This window comes from Battus philenor, unplaced genomic scaffold (assembly GCF_028537555.1).
Source record: "Battus philenor isolate CCGP_79_NKW_IND1 unplaced genomic scaffold, ilBatPhil1.0.hap1 SCAF_2, whole genome shotgun sequence".
NCBI lineage: Eukaryota > Metazoa > Arthropoda > Insecta > Lepidoptera > Papilionidae > Battus > Battus philenor.
Window position 1 is genome coordinate 15,603,548 of NW_027181682.1, and position 7,734 is coordinate 15,611,281.

Here is a 7,734-nt window from a genome sequence, read left to right on the forward strand (position 1 = left end):
CGTTAAGTGTACAATATAGCCTTTATTCATGCATTTTCTCAAAAGAAGATTAGATTATAACAGAACATTTTTATTTAATACGACGTATATAATCATTTGTAATTCATTTCATATTGAAATTTTAGAGACAATTATTTAAATACAATAACCACATTGTGATGTCCATTTTATCTGTAATAAATTCAACCCTAATCTTGCGGAACTTGCTTTAAACCAATAATTTTTAATTCCCCACGGTGACGTCCGTTCGCCACGGCGGTCGAACCTCGAGTGATGTTTTGAGGCGGCACGCTTGACCGCGTCTCTTATTTATGCGGGCTACCTTCATTAATCTAGACGCTTTGAAAATAAGCTTGGGAAAAGTAAACAATTACAAAGAGGTTTGAAAAAGATATTGATTCATTGTTTTGAATTAGGAACGTCTTGTAATGAAGGCTTTATAACATTTTTACTTTAAAACCATAAAGATACCTGGATGATTATGGCATTCGCCTGATATCAAGTGTACTATCACTAGCAGTCATTATTACGTTTTTGAAATACAATTTTTTTCAGTCAAACTTTAGTCTATTCGCGTTAAAATCACTCAGTTAAAGAGGTCGAGTAAATTTAAAAGCTGTGTTAGTTGGTAATAATATTCGTCAACTATATATCTTTACGAAGAAAGCCGTGTTCACACTTACCATATGTAACCATAACAATAAAAAATTCAAATGGCATGTTAAAAATAAATTAACGAAAAAAGCTTATTACTAAATAAACGAATATTTAAATGATTAGAATTTTTGGCAGAGATGTAGCTTGATTATTTTGATTTCATCTAGGCTGTCTGATAAAATGTATATGTATAAATCTGTGTTAAACTTTATTAAAAGATGTGTTATTGTGTAGTTCCTTCTTGCTTCTCTTCTGAATTAAAAATTAAATAGTTAAAAATGTTAAGTATTCATTAAGTAAAATGTTAAGTAAATTAATTACATTTTTTAACTTATATTTATATTTAGATTTTCTGCTTGCCTCCAAACTATGTGGCCTAAGTACCTAAAAATTCGCTTGTAGCAGCAGTTGGAGAGCGCCAAAATAAAATAGATTAATAAAAATAAAAAGATGAAGTGTTGATACACGAATTCTATATTTTATCTTTTTAGATGACACGCATCTGTCTAATTTACTATGACTTCACTCATAAATGCGTAACCAAGCTGAGATAATAAGTCGCAGTTTTAACGCTTAAACAATTTGTGTAACACGTTTTTGAAATACAAAATCCATTACAATACATGCGCTCGCTACCTTGTAACATAACACGTGTTATATGATAAGACATTTTAGCGACGAATGATGCGGTCCAGAACGGTTTTCTTTTTAAATTGAGTTAAAATTGCTCTATTTCGTGTCGCGAAAGACAATTGAAGACAGACAAATGAATGTCTTTAGCTTGTCATTATAGGGATAAATGTTTGTACTTCAATCATTACAGGGTATATCGGTGTCATAGACTGCTAAATCTGGTGATATAATGGCGGTGACGGGGCAAAAGTTATGTTCATATGTTTCCTAGAAATTAGAAAGAAATGGAAATTATTCGGTCTTACCCCTCGAAATGATTTCTTGACTTGAAATTATAATGGTGAAGGTAAGAACCTATATGTCCGGCTCAAGATATAGATCTATGTATATATATATACATATAGATATATGTATAATACAGCGCAGTCGCGTCGTCGTGCTGTAAATGTCAACGTCAAGAGTGACTTGTCACTATTCGGAACAAAGGGGTACCACTTTATTATTATCTGCTTTTGTAAAGAAAGTGATTATAAAGAAAATACTTTAATTTTCAAATTTTCATTACCTCACACGACCACGCCTCCTTGACATGGATTCTAATGAAGGAATTCTCCTACGCTTTCATTTACTACGGCATTTAGCGAACAGTAACTAATAAATTAATTTTAGTCTTAACCAGTGTGAACATTGTACCGCTGCGAAAATGTATTATCTTTATTCAGTATAAATTTTGGAAGCAAATCTCATAAAAGCGAGCAAAGGCTTCGAAGCGAACGGTCTGGACGCCCCCGGTCAAACGTTCTCATATCCGGGCCCGTCCCGGTCGAACGCGGCGGCTTGGACAAAAACCCAAGGAATATTCTAATAGGAATTTCTTAAACATGAATAAACTGCCACAATTGAATTAAAATTTAAGTCGCTATGAAATTACTAAAGAATAGTTATATTACTTTTAAGTTATTTGTTAAGTTAGTATTAATAATTTTAATTTTAATTATAATAATTGTTAATTATATACTTATTTACATTAATATATATACGAAAAACAGATGTTATGAACGTCAACGTAAATAGATTGTACATAAAAAAATCTAGTTTATGATACACTGTTTTTCTTTCATTTGTAATAAAAAAAATGTTTTAATAAACTTTAAAGAAATGCAGAAAGTAAAAGCTAAAATGTGAATTGTTGCATGCGTGCATGCATGCATTTGTCGACAGTCTAATAACTTCTGATAGCACGAAGTCTCCAGGGATAGACAAAAAACAGTTTAATGTATCCATATTTTAAAAATGCTTTCTGAAACCATTGTATACATTTGATAGGATCGACGTTTATACGTGTTAATTATAACTGAGTATTCCCTTCGTAATGGTTGCGAGAATATAATATATTCGCGTTAACATAGAAACATCGTTATCATCTGCAGAGCCTTATTAAATTAAACAACTTAGAATTGACTATGCCTGCTCATTCTACTATGTTTATGGAGAAATATTTTACTGTTGTCGCTATCAAGTTATGGAATGAGCTACCAGAACCAATGACATGCGCTAAATAACTGACAACGTTGGTAAAAATGGTAAAAGAGCACTTCCTTCGCCTTTAAAATAGGATATTGTACCTTTCCCACGTAAACATTTCTATGTATGTATAGCTATGTATATGTGTATTTATGATTATATGTATATTTATATATGTATTGGTGTTTGTATATATATTCATATAATGTATTTGTATGTACACACACCCTTAACTCCCTTCTTCTGCATGTCTCTCATCTTCATCCAAAGGTTGTCTGATAGAGACCGCCTCGAGCGATAAGAACGCCTCTTGTACCGTATGAATTGTTTCTTTTTTTCTCTATTTACTGTGTATGGTGTACAAAAAAGAATTAGTAATAATAAATTAGAAAATCTTAGTCACAATTAAAGTAAGCCATTTAGAAATAGACAAGCGGCACTGAGATCATTTTGAGGCATCGGAGTTAGTTTTATTCAAGCCAAACCAACTGCTCAAGGAATCTCTGCAGACCTTTGGCTGGCAATATGCCTACTCCCATCAGTGGAGATGGATGTCTAACTAAATCAAATTATTTGTATTATAATATACAGCTTATTTTGCATGTACTTTGTTACGTCATTTACTGATATTCAAAATATCTGTAAGAATTTGTAAAGAAAAAGGAAGATTAAATAGGTCCCCAAAGAAAGAAGCCATAAAAAATATATCCAGAATATACATATGATTATTACAGTACCCGGCGAAAAATACTGCACATCGACCTTATATACAAAGATAGATACTTATATGAGATAGGGCTTTAGGAAGCCGAAATTAGCCGATCGTTCCTTTCCAAAGGTCGATGTGCAAAATATATCTCCGGGTACTGTACTTTCATTTCTCTATACGAAGAAAAAAAATCAATGATAAATATTTAAACAGTATCTCAAGCCATAAACCAAGCGGAGGGTCGATTACATTAATTTTTAGCGTTAAACACGTCCGTTCCTTTCGGTGGTCATTGATAGACTAATGTTTTTCAACCGCAACTTCGACCGACGGTTATTCAAGCCAACTACCCTCATTTGTTGCTGGCAAAGCTTTTAAAAGGGTTCTCAATTAAATATATTATCTGTATTTTATATCTCTCCGGTGGACGCAGTGTAGATAGCCCCCCTACCACCACCACTAAATGGACCAAGGACGAAAGTTTAAAAAAAGATCCAACAAAAAGCTCTGACGGATTTTTATATCAGTTGTAATATCAAATCTTTGGTCTGCGGTGACAAAATATATTCAATAAGTACTTTTATGTCCTACTTTTAAATCTTATTAAATCACCACTCCAATACATTCTCTGTAAATTAAAATGAAAATAATTTTCGTGGTGTATTTTCGTTGAGAAACGACCCCGGCCGGGGAATGCCCGGAGCCGTTGATCCGGACGCAGCCGGTCAAAAGGCGCTCATATCCGGTGCACCCGGTCAAGCATAATACAGCGGTCCCAACGAAAACCTACGCGAGACCCGGAATAACGAAGATCACAGATTTGTTACAAAGATGTAAGAACCGATTATTTATGATGCTATCTTTATATATTTTTTTTTTATTGTAAAATGCTACAATGTTTAAAGATAAAGGTTTTTGGACAGTGTGTGTTATCTGTGATCACATAAAGATCTGAAACATGGTCATAAAGATAAGAATCGATAGAGGCCATGCTCGGAGAGTCAGATCAAATCAGAAATGAGGAGTTCCCAAGAAGAACCAAGGTTTGAAATGGCAATGGGTGAGGTACATCGCTTGTGTAACGAATGATACTTGGACCCAAAAGGTTCTCGAAGGCCGAACATAAGCCGGTAGATGCGGTGTGGGTAAGTGATCTCTGGGAAAGGTCCTTACCTTGGTGTGGGAAGAATTTCTCGTCTCAAGTGGCACATCACGTGTACTAGCGGCAGCTGTTGAGGTTGAAAGGTTGTTGTTTGGCGACCGCGAGACGGTAGGCATTTAATTTTGTGAATCGCCGACATAGTCAAGGTGGCTGAAAATTCCTGAATGTGGGCACTGCAACACCGATCATCTTGCGATCTTTACAACAGGCTTGTGCCTTACAGTAGACGTCTGATTAATATTTATTATCTACTAATTCGCTACTACTTACAGTAATACATAGAAACAGGTTTTAAGTAGAACTAATAAGTGACATTTCATAACATTTTTTTATCTTTAAATTGGATATTTTAAGTGTGGATTTCTAACCGCAATTAACACCAGTTTCATGCGTAATATTCAAGTACGCCATCTAGCAAAAAAAGATAAGACCACTCGTTAGTAAAACATCAATCAATAGCCTTTAAACTTAAGTTTACTAGCTGGAACTGGTATGCAAAATATAAATATCCATTTTCTAGTATAGCAACAATTCATAGGTAAAGTTAAGCAAAAAAGCCAACATCACGCGGTGTTCCCAGGCGGTCACCCATCCAAGTACTGACCGCGCCCGACGTTGCTTAACTTCGGTGATCGGACGAGAACCGGTGTATTCAACGTGGTATGGACGTTGGCGAAAGATTAGTATATTTTAATCATCATATTAATGCATATAAGAATACAATAATTAAAAATAACTAGACAAAATTATTACCAAACATAATTTATAATAAATAAAAAGAAATAAAATTAATAAGCATTTATTTGTTTGTTATTAATTTATAAGCGACATCTATTATTATACACATGCAACAAGAAGTAATTCTTTAAGAAAATACATGTTCAGATCATAGATGAACTAAATTAGCGGCATAGATATTGTTATAAATTGTTTAATAAATTTTAACATGTAATATATTTAAAAAATTTCAATAATACAAAAATGTGTAATAATAGAGCGCAGTCGCGAAAATTTAATTTCTAGGATTTCGTTGTTAATAATTTGGATTTTAAATAAATAAATGGTGACGTTCGACTGTATTTAGTAAAATTTTCGGGCGACATGATTATGATTGTAGTACCTATATAACAGGTTAAATCCTATATCTAATTTTAAAAAGAGAACTTTAATTTTGTTATATACTACACCCTGCACTGATGAACACTTTTTGGTTTGAATTATTTTAGCGCCACCTGTTCGTAACTATTTACAACTGTTGCCTTACATATTTTGGTCATTTTAAGTTTCAATGTTATCCGGTAGATGGCAAACCAAATATTTCTTTGCGTGAATTTTTGAGTTTGGACATAAAACAAATAATTAATTTATCAAATTACATATATAAGATAAATGATATAATTCTTTAGTGAGATATTCGGTACCATTTGTTTTATTAAATACAAAAAGGAAGTTTACAGAAGAACCTTCATATAATGTTAACAATCTTATAATGTATATCCCTCCTAAATAACATTTATCTCCTTACTCTTATAACATAAAATAATGATTTCTGTGTCATAGCATGTTCTGTAAGAAGTAGGTAACATAGTAAAGAAGTTGGTCACAATCAGACTAATTTTAATCAACACATGTTTATACGGATATGATAATTAAAATAAATCAAAAACTAAATCAAACATGGTTTCGTAATAAAATTGTAATAAAAATCGGTAATTATATTTAAAATATCAGTAATAAACAAATACTAAAGTGTCAGTGAAGTCAATATCAGACAACAAGAACATATCAGATTGTAAAAAAATGTTTCCGTTTAATTATGTATAAACTATTGTCTTATGAACGTTTATTTGTTTATTTATAGTGGCAATTTTGAAAATGAAGTCGACATGGGTTCAATCTTTTGAGTTAAATATAAAAAATATATAAAATTAATTGGCATACTTAGTAAAAACATATTAAAGTGCTTTATATTTGTGTCATTTATATAAATTTGGTGTAGGCTGTTATTTTAAAATGGCGTCAATTTTTTTAGGTTATAATATTTTGTGTTTTAAGATTAGGTTTACATCATGGTGCTTACCGTTGTTTTCTTGTGTTAAATCGGGTATAAATGTATAAACTAATTGATTCAATTTAATTTAAAATTTTAATTTCAAAATATCTCAAGACATTTGATAAGCTACCACTGGTTCGGAATGATCAGCTGAAACGAATTCTAACAATTTTCGTTGTGTGCATTATAATAACAAACATGTAAATGAGTCAACAAAGTTCCACGACTTTCGACCATTCAAAAATTGTTATACGCGGTAAGTTTTTTTTTAAATATAGTTTGAATTTAGATTAAAAATTAAGAAAGAGAAGGAATATCATGCGGAACTTTATTATATATATGTACACTCAGACTTATGAAGAATTTTAACATTTTTAATAATTTGGGGTTGTTTTTTTATTCCGATATTTTATCAGTATAACTCCTAATTCCTTAAAAGGTGCAGGAGGATTCCAAGGTTCAACGGGAGACTTGAAAGTGGTCTACATTGGCATGACAAATATATTCAATCACAATTAATAAGAGTGGTCCATGATAGAGAACTAATATTTGCTTGATTTCGCTTACTAATGTAGATATATGAGGCCCGGCTCATACATCTACATTCGCAACTTAGTGTCTGTACTCGATAGCTATAAATCTGTGGTCGTTTAGTTGCAATACCAATTTCCATATTTAGATCAAAACGCCGAATTTTTTGTCTAGTTTTATGAATATGGTAAAAATCTATCTGTAAAGGGTCCATTGGAACCTGAAAACTGAATGTTTTAGGCGATCTGTAATAAAAAAGGTTGGGAACTAACATTTGATAGAAACTAAAACGTTAAAGATTTTATCGAAAATAATAATAAAACTTATTGACGTCACTTTTTTACATTACATACTATTACATGTTAAAATATAAATTGTTTAATCAACGGTAACAATTAAAATAATTTTGAAAATAATAAAAATAAAAAATTAGAAAATGAAAACAAATAAAAATAAACTTAACTT

The 7,734-nt window shown here is 31.8% G+C and overlaps 1 non-coding gene across 1 annotated transcript; it reads right to left on the reverse strand.

Annotated features, from left to right (window-relative positions):
- Window positions 1–5,240: 5,240 nt before the first annotated feature.
- On the reverse strand, window positions 5,241–5,359 carry LOC137922535 (5S ribosomal RNA). The gene has a single exon (XR_011107525.1). It is a non-coding gene; the product is annotated as a 5S ribosomal RNA (ribosomal RNA).
- Between the last annotated feature and the right edge of the window lie 2,375 nt (window positions 5,360–7,734).